An 18,656-nucleotide genomic window follows, 5' to 3' on the forward strand; every position below is an offset into this window, starting at 1 on the left:
GAGTGAGGTGATTGCCATAGGGATGGACAATCACCTGGCCATCCGCATTGCCAACTTACTTAATTGCAAACTAGGGAGTTTCGCATTTAAGTACCTAGGTATTCCCATTTCGGACAAACACATCTCGATCCTCGAATGGCAACCCTTATACGGCAAGGTGGCGAACCGGGTTAGCCCCTGGCGCGGCAGGTTCTTATCCTCTGCGGCCAGGTTGATTCTGACTAACTCCAGCCTGTCTTCCCTGCCCTTGTTTACTATGGGCATGTTCCTGCTGGCCGACGGCGTCCATGCCAAGTTCGACACCCCCAGGTCTAAGTTCTTTTGGGAAGGAACTGGGAACAAGAAGAAATACCACTTAATCAAGTGGGCGGCGCTTTGCCGTCCCAAGAAATTCGGTGGCCTTGGGATCCTCAACTCCAAACTTATGAATGTGGCACTTCTCGTCAAGTGGATCTGGAAACTCTCCCAGAACAAACAAGGGCTTTGGGCTGATATCCTCCGTGCCAAATATTTTCCCGATGGAAATTTCCTTACCTCAAAGGCGAAGGGATCGCCTTTCTGGAATGGAATCCAGGCTGTTAAGCCTGCCTTCACGTTAGGGGCCAAGTTCTGTGTTAAGAACGGGAAATCCACGCGGTTCTGGCTCGACCTCTGGCTAGGGACGGAACCTCTTTGGCAGAGTCACTTTTCCGTCTACCAACTGGCCACTAACGTCGACATTTTGGTGGCCGATGCGCTTAGATCCAACCCCCCGCCATATCTTTCAAAAGGCCACTCCTCACCCACGAACGAGCTAGCTGGGACGGGCTCCTAGCTAAGCTGCAGGGCTTTGCTCTCCTCCCTGAGGAAGACACGGTCTCATGGTCCCTCACGAGCTCAGGGAAGTTCTCGGTCCAATCTCTATATAATAAGTTGACCGAGGGACCGACGCTCAACATAGTTAGGGGGCTATGGAAAGCGTCCATCCCTCTGAAGATCAAAGTGTTTCTATGGCAATTATTCCGTGATCGCCTCCCTTCTTCTAACAACATTGCCATTAGGCATGGCCCTTCGGATGGCTCTTGCGCGCTTTGTGGACTGCATGAAGATGCCAACCACATCTTTTTCAAGTGCCATCTTGCCCATTTTGCCTGGAGTGCCATCCGTAAGGCTTTTGAGCAGACCTGGAATCCCAATTCGGATTCGGACCTCCGTAGGATCCTTCTTGCGCAGTGGGGTAGTTTCGGACGTGTGTTGTGGCACTGCGTAGGGGCGCTGTGCTGGTCTCTTTGGACCACCCGCAATAAGATGACTATCGAACACAAGTTCCCTAACCATCCTGCTGACATTATTTTCAAATGCCATGTGTTCCTACAGACATGGACTCCGTTGGGGAAACGGCGTGATGCAGATCGGATGCTGGAGGCGATGGAGCGGATCCGCATGATCCAGGTGGAAGCCCGTACCTAAATTGCTGCTCTTGGAGCTATTTTGGCGTTTTATTTGGCTGGCTGCCTGTTGAGCCACTAGTTTCCCCTTCTTCCCAGGCTGAGGCCAGTTGCATGTTTAGTACTTTTGGCTTCGGCCAGTTTATCCTTTAGCTTGTTACTCCTGTAATGTACTCCGTTGGATGCTGCCTGTCGGTGGGCTTTATTAATTTAAAGCCGGACGCATCGTGCGTCTTCGTTCTAAAAAAACTCTTCATTTCTCCCCTTGAGGTCTATAGTATAAGCCATTAGAATTCGACCATAATCCGTTGGATATTTGAACAAGATGAAGAGATGTTGCCTACGGCGGTAGAAGTATGGAAGAGATACCTCATGGTTTGTAAACCAAAATATAATTAGGGTTTGGACCTCAAAAAGATAAAAATAAAATAAAATGTGTTATTAACAAAAGCAGTTTTAAATCATATTTAAAAAAAGACTAACGCCATTTCACACTTCTAGCCCCTCTCATGCACGACTTAACAGCAACTTAAGGTGACAGGCCCACGACCTAGCCCGGCGAGAAGTATGTTGTGACTGCTTTTTGCCTCGACAGACTTATTGGAACAGCTTTGCGTCATCGGCAAGTAGAGTGCCGTATACACACTACTTAAGCTGCAAAACAAGTTCTCTAGCAGGCGATGTGGTACTAAATAGAGACGGAATAGAAACGAACGGGGCGATAATAAATAAAGCCAGCCTCTCGGGTGGATTTTTTCGGCCCAGCAGCTTTCGCGGTCCTGGTCGTTACTGGACCGGTCCATTTTTGCACCCTGTGGGATAAAAAGAGAAGGAAAAGGGCTCGAACCCTGGTCCCCATAGAAGAAAGAGAACGTCTACTTGAACCGCGTCGAGCCGTTTTTTCCTTTTTCCCGTCCTGGTTTTCTTTCTTTTCTTTTGTATTCTCCATTTTTTATTTTTTATTTTTTTCTTCTCCGTTTTTCTGTTTGCCTTTTCTGTTTTCTTCTACATTTTTTGTTTTTCTTTTGTTTTCCTTTTCACACTACATATTTTTATATGTCAAAAAAATATTTTAATAAGTGATCAACATTTTTGTATACACGTTCAACATTGTCCGAACGTTTATTCAATATTTTTTCAAATACTTGTTCAACATTTTTAAAATAGATATTCAAATTTTTTCAAATACTCATTCACCATTTTCAAATACTTGTTCAACCTTTTACAAATAATCGTTCAACATTTTTTACTACTTACTCAACATTTTTAATACTTAACTAATATTTTTAAATACTATTCAGCATTTTTTTAATAGTTATGAAACATTTTTCAAATACCTGTTCAACGTTTTTGCAAATATGTTTTTGAAAAGTATATTTTAAAGTATACATGAAAGTACAAATATAAAGCAAAAAACGAGAACAGTATACATATATTGACCGACCTTTTTGCCTACAATGACGCCGATTGGGCTGGCTGTCCGGACACCCGTCACTCCACTTCCGGCTACTGCGTCTACTTGGGTCCCTCGCTTATATCGTGGTCGTCTAAACGACAACCCACGGTATCCCGCTACAGTGCTAAGGCTGAGTATCGTGCTGTGGCCAATGCCGTCGCCGAGTGCTTGTGGCTTTGGCAGCTTCTCCAGGAGTTGCTCCTTGACGTTCCGAAGGCCACCATTGTCTACTGTGACAATGTCTCTGCAGTCTACCTCTCTGCCAACCCCGTTCATCATCGTCGCACGAAGCATATTGAGCTCTACATTCACTTCGTGCGAGAGCAGGTGGCTCTTGGGCGCATCCGCGTTCTTCACGTTCCTACGGCTCAGCAGTTTGCCGATGTTATGACCAAGGGGTTACCGACGCCTACATTTGAGGGGTTCCGGTCCAGTCTATGCGTCACTGGTGATGTATTGACTGCAAAGTGTGTGTGTGTGGGGGGGAGGGGGGTTGAACATACTATGTGCATGTATCTGTTAGGATAATCTCCTACCGGCCCCGCCTCTAGTTTCCTTGTATAGATGAGGCTGAGTGCTGCCCTTGCACTTATATATACGTGCACCGTGCACCCGATCAATACATCGAGAGTTGCATTGCCTTCAACAGGCGACTAACATGCTGGTGCATGGAGACGACATACAACGTCTTGTCAGACGCCAGAGCAGGCCAACGTCTTGTGCGTGCAAAACGCTAGTGCATGCCAGCCGGGGAGCTCCAATTCATCAATGTAATGTAGGCACGTATTCCGAATATAGTCATATGTGCTTATGGAAAAGAACTTGAATGGCATCTTTTGTCCTACCCTCCCGTGGCAGCGGGGTCCTAGTGGAAACTAAGGGATATTAAGGCCTCCTTTTAATAGAGAACCGGAACAAAGCATTAACACATACTCCCTCCGTCCTTAAAAGAGTGTACTTCCAACTTTGTTGGAAAGTCCAAGTTTTTTATGTTTGACCGTATTTATACAATAATAGACCAACATTTATGTCATCAAATTAGTAACATTAGATTCATGATAAAATATATTTTTGTCATATACCTATTTGGTTTCACAAGCATTGACATATATTTGCACAAACTCGGTCAAACTTTGAGATATTTTGACCCTCCAACAAAGTTCGAAGTACACTCTTTCAAGGACGGAGGGAGTAGTGAATACATGAACTCCTCAAACTATGGTCATCACCGAGAAGTATACCGATTATTGTCACTTCGGGTTTGTCGGATCATAACACATAATAGGTGACTATAGACTTGCAAGATTGGATCAAGAACACACATATATTCATGAAAACATAATAGGCTCAGATCTGAAATCATAGCACTCGGGCCCTAGTGACAAGCATTAAGCATAGCAAAGTCATAGCAACATCAATCTCAGAACATGGTGGATACTAGAGATCAAACCCTAACAAAACTAACTTGATTACATGGTCACTCTCATCCAACCCATCACCGTCCAGCAAGCCTACGATGGTGTAGGACATATGCCCTAGAGGCAATAATAAATTAGTTATTATTATTATATTTCCTTGTTCATGATAATCGTTTATTATCCATGCTATAATTGTATTGATAGGAAACTCAGATACATGTGTTGGTACATAGACAACACCATGTCCCTAGTAAGCCTCTAATTGACTAGCTCGTTGATCAATAGATGGTTACGGTTTCCTGACCATGGACATTGGATATCGTTGATAACGGGATCACATCATTAGGAGAATGATGTGATGGACAAGACCCAATCCTAAGCCTAGCACAAAGATCGTGTAGTTCGTATGCTAAAGCTTTTCTAATGTCAAGTATCATTTCCTTAGACCATGAGATTGTGCAACTCCCAGATACCGTAGGAATGCTTTGGGTGTACCAAACGTCACAACGTAAATGGGTGGCTATAAAGGTGCACTACGGGTATCTCCGAAAGTGTCTATTGGGTTGGCACGAATCGAGACTGGGATTTGTCACTTCGTGTAACGGAGAGATATCTCTGGGCCCACTCGGTAGGACATCATCATAATGTGCACAATGTGACCAAGGGGTTGATCACGGGATGATGTGTTACAGAACGAGTAAAGAGACTTGCCGGTAACGACATTGAACAAGGTATCGGCATACCGATGATCGAATCTCGGGAAAGTACAATACCGCTGGACAAAGGGAATTGTATACGAGATCGATTGAGTCCTTGACATCGTGGTTCATCCGATGAGATCATCGTGGAACATGTGGGAGCCAACATGGGTATCCAGATCCCGCTGTTGGTCTTGTCTGCATGGTTCCCGAACCCGTAGGGTCTACACACTTAAGGTTCGATGACGCTAGGGTTATAGGGAATAGATATACGTGGTTACCGAATGTTGTTCGGAGTCCCGGATGAGATCCCGGACGTCACGAGGATTTCCGGAATGGTCCGGAGGTAAAGATTTATATATGGAAAGTTGTTGTTCGGGTTCCGGGAAAAGTTCGGGTTTTTCTGGCATTGTACCGGGAAGCTTCCAGAAGGTTCCGGAGGATTCCGAAGGGGTCCGGAGGTCCGGAAATTGTTCCACCACGTCCAATACAGCAGCATGGGCTGTAAAGGGGCGTCCTAGCCTTAATGGGCCAGGGGCACCAGCCCCCCAAGGCCCATGCGCATGGGAGAGGGGAAACCCTAAGGGGGAGGGCCTCCACTTGACTTGGGAGGCACTCCTCCCCCCTTGGCCGCCGCCCCAACCCTAGATGGGATCTAGGGGGGCCGGCCCCCTTCTCTCCCCACCTATAAATAGTGGAGGGGTGGGAGGGCAGCCGCACCCCAAGTTCTGGCGCAGCCCTCCCCCTCTCCCAAGTACTCCTCCTCTCCGGCGGTGCTTGGCGAAGCCCTGCAGGATTGCCACGCTCCTCCACCACCACCACGCCATCGTTCTACTACTGGACGGAGTCTTCCCCAACCTCTCCCTCTCTCCTTGCTGGATCAAGGCATGGGAGACATCACCGGGCTGCACGTGTGTTGAACGCGGAGGTGCCGTCCGTTCGGCACTAGGATCTCCGGTGATTTGGATCACGACGAGTACGACTCCTTCAACCCCGTTCTCTTGAACGCTTCCGCTTAGCGATCTACATGGCTATGTAGATGCACTCTCCTTTCCCTCGTTGCTAGTCTCTCCATAGATAGATCTTGGTGACTCGTAGGAAAATTTTGAATTTCTGCCACGTTCCCCAACAGTGGCATCATGAGCTAGGTCTATTGCATAGATTCTTTGCACGAGTAGAACACAAAGTAGTTGTGGGCGTTGATTTTGTTCAATATGCTTACCGTTACTAGTCCAATCTTGTTTCGACGGTATTGTGGGATGAAGCGGCCCGGACCGACCTTACATGTACACTTACGTGAGACAGGTTCCACCGACTAACATGCACTTGGTTCATAAGGTGGCTAGCGGGTGCCAGTCTCTCCCACTTTAGTCGGAACGGATTCGATGAAAAGGGTCCTTATGAAGGGTAAATAGCAATTGGCATATCATGTTGTGGTTTTGCGTAGGTAAGAAACGTTCTTGCTAGAAACCCATAGCATCCACGTAAAATATGCAAACAACAATTAGAGGACGTCTAACTTGTTTTTGCAGGGTATGCTATGTGATGTGATATGGCCAAGAAGAATGTGATGAATGATATGTGATGTATGAGATTGATCATGTTCTTGTAATAGGAATCACGACTTGCATGTCGATGAGTATGACAACCGGCAGGAGCCATAGGAGTTGTCTTAATTTATTGTATGACCTGCGTGTCATTAAACAACGCCATGTAATTACTTTACTTTATTGCTAACCGGTAGCCATAGTAGTAGAAGTAATAGTTGGCGAGACAACTTCATGAAGACACGATGATGGAGATCATGATGATGGAGATCATGGTGTCATGCCGGTGACGATGATGATCATGGAGCCCCAAAGATGGAGATCAAAAGGAGCAAAATGATATTGGCCATATCATGTCACTATTTGATTGCATGTGATGTTTATCATGTTTATGCATCTTATTTTCTTAGAACGACAGTAGTAAATAAGATGATCCCTCATTAAAATTTCAAGAAAGTGTTCCCCCTAATTGTGCACCATTGCGAAAGTTTGTCGTTTCGAAGCACCACGTGATGATCGGGTGTGATAGATTCTAACGTTCACATACAACGGGTGTAAGCCAGATTTACACACACGAAACACTTAGGTTGACTTGACGAGCCTAGCATGTACAGACATGGCCTCGGAACACAAGAGAGCGAGAGGTCGAGCATGAGTCGTATAGTAGATACGACAACATGAAGATGTTCACCGATGATGACTAGTCTGTCTCACGTGATGATCGGACACAGCCTAGTTGACTCGGATCATGTAATCACTTAGATGACTAGAGGGATGTCTATCTGAGTAGGAGTTCATTAGATGAACTTAATTATCCTGAACATAGTCAAAAGCCCTTTGCAAATTATGTCATAGCTCGCGCTATAGTTCTACTGTTTTAGATATGTTCCTAGAGAAAATATAGTTGAAAGTTGACAGTAGCGATTATGCGATCAGTAGAAAGCTTATGTCCTTAATGCACCGCTCGGTGTGCAGAACCCCAAACATCGTCTGTGGATGTTGCGAACATCGGACATACACGTTTTGATAACTACGCGATAGTTCACTTAAACGGTTTAGAGTTGAGGCACCAAAAGACATTTTCAAAACGTCCCGGCACATATGAGATGTTTCGAGGGCTGAAATTGGGATTTCAGGCTCGTGCCCACGTCAAGAGGTATAAGACCTCCGACGATTTTCTTAGCCTGCAAACTAAGGGACAAAAGCTCAATCGTTGAGCTTGTGCTCAGATTGTCTGAGTGCAACAATCACTTGAATCGAGTGGGAGTTGATCTTCCAGATGAGATAGTGATGTTTCTCCAAAGTCATTGCCACCAAGCTGCTAGAGCTTCGTGATGAACTATAACATATCAGGGATAGATATGATGATCATTGAGGTATTCACGATGTTTGACACCGCGAAAGTAGAAATCAAGAAGGAGCATCAATTGTTGATGGTTGGTGAAACCACTAGTTTCAAGAAGGGCAAGGGCAAGAAGGGATACTTCATGAAACGGAAAATCAGCTGCTGCTCCAGTGAAGAAACCCAAGGTTGAACCTAAACCCGAGACTAAGTGCTTCTGTGATAAGGGGAACAGACACTGGAGCAGGATTACCCTAGATACTTGATAGATAAGAAGGCTAGCAAGGTCCATAGAAGTATATTGGATATACATTATGTTAATGTGTACTTCACTAGTACTCCTAGAAGCACCAGGGTATTAGATACCGGTTCGGTTGCTAAGTGTTAGTAACTCAAAATAAAAGCTACGAAATAAACAGAGACTAGATAAAGGTGAGCTGACGATATGTGTTGGAAGTGTTTCCAAGGATGATGTGATCAAGCATCGCACGCTCCCTCTACCATCGAGATTTGGTGTTTGCGTTGACCATAGACATGATTGGATTATGTCTATCGCAATGCGGTTATTCATTTAAGGAGAATAATGGTTACTCTATTTATTTGAATAATACCTTCAATGGTCTTACACCTAAAAGAATGGTTTATTGAATCTCGATCGTAGTGATACACATTTTCATGCCAAAAGATATAAGATAGTAATGATAGTACCACTTACTTGTGGCACTGCCATGTAAGTCATATTGGTATAAAACGCATGAAGAAGCTCCATGTTGATGGATCTTTGGACTCACTCATTTTTGAAAAGTTTGAGACATGCGAACCATGTCTATTGGTGTATACGCATGAAGAAACTCCATGCAGATGGATCGTTTGGACTAACTTGATTTTTAATCACTTGAGATATGCAAATCATACCACATGGGCAAGATGACTGAAAAGCCTCGTTTTCAGTAAGATGGAACAAGATAGCAACTTGTTGGAAGTAACACATTTTGATGTGTGCAGTCCAATGAGTGCTGAGGCACGCAGTAAATATCATTGTGTTCTTACTTCACGGATGATTTAAGTAGATACTGTATATTTACTTGATGAAACACAGTCTGAATTATTGAATGGATCAAGTAATTTCAGAGTGAAGTTGAAGATCATCGTGACAAGAGGATAAAATGTCTATGATATGATCATAGAGATGAGTATCTGAGTTACGAGCTTTGGCACGCAATTAAGACATAGTGGAAATTGTTTCACAATTAATACCGCCTGAAACACCATAGTGTGATGGTGTGTCCGAACATCATAGTTGCACCCTATTGGATTTGGTGCGTACCATGATTTCTCTTATCGAATTACCACTATCGTTCGTGGGTTAGGCATTAGAGACAACCGCACTCACTTTAATAGGGCACCACGTAATTCCGTTGAGACGACACCGTTTGAACTATGGTTTGGAGAAACCTAAGTTGTCGTTTCTTGAAAGTTTGGGACTGCGACGCTTATATGAAAAGTTTCATCGTGATAAGCTCGAACCCAAAGCGGATAAATACATCTTCATAGGATACCCAAAATGGTAGGGTATACCTCCTATCTCAGGTCCGAAAGCAATAGGGATTGTTTCTTGATTCAGGTCCTTTCTCGAGGAAAAGTTTGTCTCGAAAATTGAGTGGGAGGATGGTGGAGACTTGATATGGTTATTGAACCGTCACTACAATTAGTGTGTAGCAGGGCACAGGAAGTTGTTCTTGTGGCACCTACACCAATTGAAGTAGAATCTTATGATAGTGATCATGAAACTTCGGATCAAGTCACTACCGTACCTCGTAGGGTGACAAGGATGCGTACTACTTCAGAGTAGTACAGTAATCCTGTCTTGAAGGTCATGTTGCTAGACAACAATGAACCTACGAGCTATGGAGAAGCAATGGTGGGCCCATATTCCAACAAATGGTTAGAAGCCATAAAATCCGAGAGAGGATCCATGTATGAAAACAAAGCATGGACTTTGGTGGTCTTGCCCGATGATCGGCAAGCCATTGAGATAAATGGGTCTTTAAGAAGAAAACGGACGTGGACATTAATGTCACCGTCTATGAAGCTCAACTTGTGGCGAAGCGTTTTTCACAAGTTCAAGGAGTTGACTACGATGAGATTTTCTCATCTGTAGCGATGCTTAAGTCCGTTGGAATCATGTTAGCATAAGCTGCATTTATGAAATCTGGTGGATGGATGTCAAAACAAGTTTCCTTACCAGTTTTTCGTGAGGAAAGGTTGTATGTGATACAACCAGAAGGTTTTGACAATCCTGAAGAACGCTAACAAATATGCAAAACTCCAGCAATCCTTCTAAGGACTGGAGTAAGCATCTCGGAGTTGGAATGTACGCTTTGATGAGATGATCAAAGATTTTGGGTTTATACAATGTTTATGAGAAACTTGTATCTCCAAATAAGTGAGTGGGAGCGCTATAGAATTTCTGATGAGTATATGTTGTTGACATATTGTTGATCAGAAATGATGTAGAATTTTTGGAAAGCATATAGGGTTATTTGAAAAGTGTTTTTCAATGGAAAACCTGGATTAAGCTACTTAAACATTGAGCATCAAGATCTATGAGGATAGATCAAAAACGCTAAATGGTACTTTCAAATGAGCACATACCTTGACATGATCTTGAAGGTGTTCAAGATGGATCAGTCAAAGAAGGAGTTATTGCCTGAGTTGTAAGGTATGAAGTTAAGAGTTAAAGCTCGACCACGGCAGAAGAGAGAGAGAGGACGAAGGTCATCCCCTATGCTTCAGACATAGGCTCTATAGTATGCTATGCTGTGTACCGCACCGAAAGTGTGCCTTGACATGAGTCAGTCAAGGGGTACAAGAATGATCCAGGAATGGATCATTGGACAGCGGTCAAAATTGTCCTTGGAGTAAATAAGGACATGTTTCTCGATTATGGAGGTGATAAAGAGTTCGGCGTAAAGGGTTACGTCGATGCAAGCTTTAACACCTATCCGAGTGACTCTGAGTAGCAAACCGGATACGTATAGTGGAGCAACCATTTGGAATAGCTCCAAGTAGAGCGTGGAAGCCGCATTTACAATATGACCTAGAGATTTGTGAAATACATACGGATCTGAATGTTGCAGACCCGTTGACTAAAACCTCTCTCACAAGCAAAACATGATCAAACCCCAGAACTCATTGAGTCTTAATCACATGGTGATGTGAACTAGTTTAGTGACACTAGTAAACTCTTTGGATGTTGGTCACATGGCGATGTGACCTGTCAGTGTTAATCACATGGCGATGTGAACTAGATTATTGACTCTAGTGCAAGTGGGAGACTATTGGAAATATGCCCTAGAGGCAATAATAAATTAGTTATTATTATTATATTTCCTTGTTCATGATAATCGTTTATAATCCATGCTATAATTGTATTGATAGGAAACTCAGATACATGTGTGGGTACATAGACAACACCATGTCCCTAGTAAGCCTCTAATTGACTAGCTCGTTGATCAATAGATGGTTACGGTTTCCTGACCATGGACATTGGATGTCGTTGATAACGGGATCACATCATTAGAAGAATGATGTGATGGACAAGACCCAATCCTAAGCCTAGCACAAAGATCGTGTAGTTCGTATGCTAAAGCTTTTCTAATGTCAAGTATCATTTCCTTAGACCATGAGATTGTGCAACTCCCGGATACCATAGGAATGCTTTGGGTGTACCAAACGTCACAACGTAACTGTGTGGCTATAAAGGTGCACTACGGGTATCTCCGAAAGTGTCTGTTGGGTTGGCACGAATCGAGACTGGGATTTGTCACTCCGTGTAACGGAGAGGTATCTCTGGGCTCACTCGGTAGGACATCATCATAATGTGCACAAGGTATCGGCATTGATCTCTGGGCCCACTCAAATCTGATCCAATTCATCAATGTAATGTAGGCATGTATTCCGAATATAGTCATACGTGCTTATGGAAAAGAACTTGCATGACATCTTTTGTCCTACCCTCCCATGGCAGCGGGGTCCGAGTGGAAACTAAGGGATATTAAGGCCTCCTTTTAATAGAGAACCGTAACAAAGCATTAGCACATAGTGAATACATGAAATCCTCAAACTATGGTCATCACCGAGAAGTATCCCGACTATTGTCACTTCGGGGTTGTCGGATCATAACACATAATAGGTGACTATAGACTTGCAAGATAGGATCAAGAACACACATATATTCATGAAAACATAATAGGTTCATATCTGTAATCATGGCACTCGGTCCCTAGTGACAAGCATTAAGCATAGCAAAGTCATAGCAACATCAATCTCAGAACATAGTGGATACTAGGGATCAAACCCTAACAAAACTAACGTGATTACATGGTAAATCTCATCCAACCAATCAATGTCCAGCAAGCCTACGATGGAATTACTCATGCACGATGGTGAGCATCATGAAATTGGTGATGGAGGATGGTTGATGATGACGACGGCGACGAATCCCCCTCTCCGGAGCCCCGAACGGACTCCAAATCAGCCCTCCTGAGAGAGATTATGGCTTGGCGCGGCTCCGTATCATAAAACATGATGAAACTTCATCTCTGGTTTTTTTCTCCGAGAGACGGAATATATGGAGTTGGAGCTGAGGTCGGCGGAGCCTCAGGGGGCCCACGAGACAGGGGGGCGCGCCCTCCACCCTCATGGACAGGGTGTGGGCCCCCTAGTCTTGATTCTTTCGCCAGTATTTTTTATATTTTCCAAAACTTGCCTCCGTGGATTTTCAGGACATTCCGAGAACTTTTGTTTTCTACAAATAAAACAACATCATGGCAGTTCTGCTGAAAACAACGTCAGTCCGGGTTAGTTTCGTTCAAATCATACAAGTTAGAGTCCAAAACAAGGGCAAACATGTTTGGAAAAGTAGATACGTTGGAGACGTATCAACACCCGTCGCTCCACTTCCGGCTACTGCGTCTACTTGGGTCCCTCGCTTATATCATGGTCGTCTAAACGACAACCCACGGTATCCCGCTCCAGTGTTGAGGCTGAGTATCTTGCTGTGGCCAATGCCGTCACCGAGTGCTCGTGGCTTCGGCAGCTTCTCCAGGAGTTGCTCCTTGACGTCTCGAAGGCCACCATTGTCTACAGTGACAATGTCTCTGCAGTCTACCTCTCTGCTAACCCCATTCATCATCGTCACACGAAGCATATTGAGCTCTACATTCACTTCGTGCGAGAACAGGTGGCTATTGGGTGCATCCGCGTTCTTCACGTTCCTACGGCTCAGCAGTTTGCCGACGTTATAACCAAGGGGTTACCGACGCCTACATTTGAGGGGTTCCGGTCCAGTCTATGCGGCACTGGTGATGTATTGACTGCGGAGGGGGAGGGGGGTTGAACATACTATGTGCATGTATCTGTTAGGATAATCTCCTACCGGCCCCGCCTCTAGTTTCCTTGTATAGATGAGGCTGAGGGCTGCCCTTGTACTTATATATACGTGCACCGTGCACCCGATCAATACATAGATAGTTGCATTGCCTTCAACAGGCGGCTAACATGCTGGTGCATGGAGACGACGTACAACGTCTTGTCGGACGCCAGAGCAGGCCAACGTCTTGTGCGTGCAACACGCTAGTGCATGCAAGCCGGGGAGATCTTGGGCAAGGCTGGGTCGCATGCATGGCTGTTCAACTGGGTCGTGAAATCATTCGACGAGGCCAGCGTGATGGGATAAGTTCGCACCATGGCCCAAGACACCAGCTTCGTGTGCCTGCCCGCATTCCTGGTTGCCGCTCATTGCGTTGTCCAAGGAGGGGCACGATCCGGAGTGGCGCTGGAAACAAGTCGGCTAGGAAGGCAACAATGTACAAGGGCACGGCGGAAGAGGGGATGATAGGCGATTGCTAAGCTCGAACTCCAATTTAGCCAACGAGCGGTTGATGGTTGTGTGCCTCGCCGAGACGCTGCGTGCGCATGCCACATCATGGTCGTCATCAACGCGCAGGTTGTTGGTGACCGAGTTGAGCGTGTGGCCAAAGCAGGCGCACCCCATGACCCCGGCTCATGGTCGTCCCGAAACGGTCCGCCATGCACGTGCCGACACTACTATTTGGCATCGAACTTGCCAGAGACACACACAAATAGAATGCCCGTGCGTTGCTACGGTAAAAGTCGAATACCCATACGTTGCCACAGAATAATAAAAATATGGACACGTTGATCAAATTATTCTTCTAATTTATAAATATGAGTTAAACATGGTTACATCCAGTTTTCATCATGCAACGATGAATATAAATTATCTTCACTTTTTTTCCTTCTGGGCAATCTTCGTATCTCCTTAACCAGCCAAATTGATCGCCACCCAAGAACTGATAACTGGATATATATCATCCATTTTCAAATAGCATTAGTACTCCCTCTGTAAATTAGAAATATAAGAGTGTATCGATCAATAAAGTAGCAAACAGTAACGCAAAAGATTATATTAAATGTTTTCAAAAAATTCTGAATTTTTTTGTAGATGTTTGTGTTAGTGTCGCAAGCATGCATGACAATTTCATGCGAAGCGGAGCGGCGGTGTTTCATCGGCCAAAAAAACAAATTTGGGCTGGCATTTTGGTGTTCAATTTGTTTATTTGGCACAAGCCAAATTGTTTAAGCTTTTTGCCTCCAAATTTGTAGGTGGCACTTGGATGTGACTAAGTATACAAACAAATTTTGCCTTGATTTTTTTTCTAAATTTTTTTGGCCCCGGAAGCATATGCTCCCGGGAGCCAAATTGACTTTCCGCTCTAAACACTCTTATATTTTTTACGGAGGGAGTATCACTCAACTTCATGCATCCACGTGTCACTATTACAAGGTACACAAAAATTGACAGTCACTATTACAAGGTACACAAAGACTGACAATCACTATTACAAGGTACTAAAAGATTGACAAATTCACATAAGCATGTTATTTCAGCAATAATAGCACAATCGATGCAACCTTCAGTAATAAGCTCATTGTATATAGGAAAGGTTTCATTTATCTTGAATCAAGATTTTTCAATAATAAGTTGGATATTTATCTAATGTTTCCGAAGCTCATAGTTTATAGGAAAGGTTTCATTTATCTTGAATCAAGATTTTTCAATAATAAGTTGGATATTTATCTAATGTTTCCGAAGCTGGGGGATTTGTATACAATTAGTATCTTTATTACCAGCCCCACAAAAAGTACCTTTATTACCAGCACAATGGCCTGGTCATGGTCACGGCAGCATGCGTCGATGTATTCATGGCACCACGGCTCTCCTTTCGCGTCTCCGCCAAGTTGAGAGACGGTGGGACGGTGGCGAACCTGTCACCGGCCTTTAAGTCGATCATCTTTCATGCCGGCCACGGTGGCCAACCTTGCCACGAGCATCGACTTCTTCAGCTCCGCGATGGCAGATGCCTCGCTCTCCCTCAAAAACACCATGATGGGCATGATCGAATCGAGTATGATACATATTAAGAGAACTATTGTTTGAGCTAAGGAAGCAGCATCGAGGATGCAAGGAAATATGCTTGTCACTTGTCAATACATTCCCCTAATCTCCCCAATTATACACTACATGCTCATACACTTCTATTTTTGTGTCCTATATTATGTTTGACAGCTCAATTGATCCTCAATTCTTTTGGGAAGGTAGACAACCATATAAAAGACATGATGTTCAAATACTTCTAAAAGCCATAACTTAAGTTCGCAGAAGCAATATAAAAAATGATCTATAGTTTCCTTGTGCTATAGATTGTAGGTTCATCTCAGGTGCGAGATAAGAAATTTAATTGCTTTGAAGAATATAAAGATAGCAAATGAAGAAATCAGCTGCTGCCTGCCGGACTTAGGTTTGCAGCATACAAACATATATACATACCATGAATGTACTATGACATCAAAAGAATATACATTAATCCGCCATATTGTAAGGAAAACAAATCAGGAGCACAAAATAGAGAGAAACACTTGTAACACACGTGCAGCATCCGCCATAATCCTACCAATTGCTCCACTGATTTCTTGTAGTATCTAGAAAAATGAAATTTCTATGTCAAACAGAAGCTTCCTTCCGCCGGCCACTGCCATGCCACCAACCATGTGTGAATATTACGTGAGCAGCTACAACCCTTTTTTTAAGGATGAGGCGATGAGCAGCTACAAACTTGATCATGTTCTTGGTCATCTCATTCTTCCAAAGAAAATAGGAAAACAAACTCATGCATTTCAACAAAACCCCTTCTTCGTAAACTTCCAGTTCAAATGAAAATACTGTTTTTTTCAATGAAGGGTGGCTTTATTGCTTAGAATGGTTTAAAGCATTACACCCGGCCTATGCATAAATGAAAAATACTAATAGAAACAAAATAAACTCAATAAGAAAGCTCCGACAACATGGACCAAGATTGACTTGGTAGTAGAACAAATCACACGTGTCCTATACTTGTGGGTCATCACATGCTTGTACAATGTGAGCATATAGTGCATGCATGACACTGAATTCTTGTTTAGTACTCCATTAGCCTATGTTCGACCTTTAGGTGTATAGAGTATTCATAGTTTTAGGTCGACGCTTTAGCTAGCTAATATGTGGGGCAAATTATTTATTTAGAAACTACATCCGCATATGCTTTGGATGGCATATAACGAAAGTAGTGAGTACTACCTTGATTTATTAGCCCCCTCGTCCTTTTGGTCCTATTTTAAACACAATTTTAACTAATAACTAAATTACACCTGGCAAAAATAATAGGAAAGTACATTCAAATACGAATTCAACAATATAATTTTTGTTGACATGCATTAACATTGTGCTAGTCAAATATATTATCAAACTTTGACCCCAAATGCGATGGTGATTAATAAGCTCAAACGGAGGTAGCAAGGGATAACATAAATGCATGATCATATTGAGTAGGGAAAAAGTATTTATGGAAACTATATATATAGCAGAAAACTGAATCAGATAATGTTCAAAATGGCACGATTTTTCAGAAGTTTCATGTATTTTTTTGACAAAACCTGCTTATCTATTAAGTTTGCTTTCCATGCAATCAAGTTTTGCCAATGCAAACTTTTGCACGGTCAAAAGGAAAGGTTCTCCAAAAAGTACAATTGAAAAATTATTAAGAAAAGTGTTTCGCGCTGTTAAATAAATCATATGTTCAAACAACTTGGGCCAGATTTTTAGAAGTTGCGATTAAAAAAACAATGCACATGAATCTACTTATTGTTATCCAATTCTAAAACTCATCAAATTTTGAAAAACTTCATGAAATAAAAAATCATTAATTTTATACAAAATAAAATATCAATTTTTATGAATTATAAAATGTCTATTAATTGATAATATTTTTAGAATTTTTTGAAAATAGTTTTTAAATTGGTTCATGGATTTGTTTCTGTTCTTCAGTAATCTACAATTTTTTTCCAAAATTTAAGAAAATCCTCTAGTTTTGTGGAAATTTTGACAATTTAAAAAATATATAAAACAAAGTGCTAAATAGCCGAGGAAACAACCACGTGGGGCGTAAGTTGGCGAGCCCTTGTCCGATTTTGTTTGTTTTCATTATTTTTCATTTTGAGCAAATTTATTCTAAAAATATTCATGAATTGAAAATATACAAGAATTTTAGGAAAACATATTAGAGTTTCGAAACTAAAATGTACTCTAAAATTGGAAAAGATTGCTCAAGACTTAAAAAAAACAACGCAAATACGTTCATGACTCTAAAAAAATGTTTATGAACTTTAAAATGTTCATAATTTTCTTGGAAAATATTCAGAAATTATAAAAAGTAAGGTAAAATATGTAACGCTCAATTAAGAAAAGAACTAATTTTGTGCTACCACAAGTAATGTTAGAGCTAAAACACATTTTGATGAGGTAGACGTCTCAGTTGGTGCCCAATGATGCCGCTTGTGTTGGTTGCCGTGTCTTTAGCACGCAAGACCGCCCAACCCACACCCCCAAAACAACTTTACTTTTGCAAACATATATTATAAAAGTTTATTAGATGTATAACGCACCCCAAACATAATAAAAATTACATTGAAGTCTCTAGACCACTGAACGACTGGTACCGTTAACAGAACGAGCCGTCGATACGCTGTTGTCACCGCTCTCCTATCAGAGACGGCTTGATCTTGTCAATGACAGTCGGAAAGTATTTGTGCACGTGCCCCTAAGGACCAATGTCATGGAGCCATAGTCGTCGCATTGAATCCTTGAATAGATCTGAAGCAACTAACACCAAATCTCGCCGTCGCGCATACATGACGAGATACCCTAATTTTGCTGGCCCAAGGGAACGACACGAATCTACGCCAGAGCTCCGTCTACTATGTCAAGATGAACAAAATTGAGAAGGATCGAAGCCTGGAAGACAAACTCGAACAACATGCGTCACCATCAGCCCGAGCACCGCACCCGCGGCGAATAAAACCCCAAACTGAACTACTAGCCGGAGCGAAGGCACCGAGATTCCCCTCTCCACCATTGGCCGCCGGAGCGGCAAGAAGAGGGGTGGAGAATTCACAGGCTTGTCAATGATGCTTGAAGGGGCGAATTTACCCTTTTGTCATTTGGTTGGAGAGATACCCTTCACATACCCCGGTCTCCCATTGGGAACCACCATGCCAATAGTGATTGTTCTCATGCCGCCGGTCGAGAGAGTGGGGCGTGGGTTATTCACGACCATCAGTCTCATTTCTCAAGGTATTAAACTCTAGT

This window comes from Triticum aestivum, chromosome 7B (genome assembly GCF_018294505.1).
Source record: "Triticum aestivum cultivar Chinese Spring chromosome 7B, IWGSC CS RefSeq v2.1, whole genome shotgun sequence".
NCBI lineage: Eukaryota > Viridiplantae > Streptophyta > Magnoliopsida > Poales > Poaceae > Triticum > Triticum aestivum.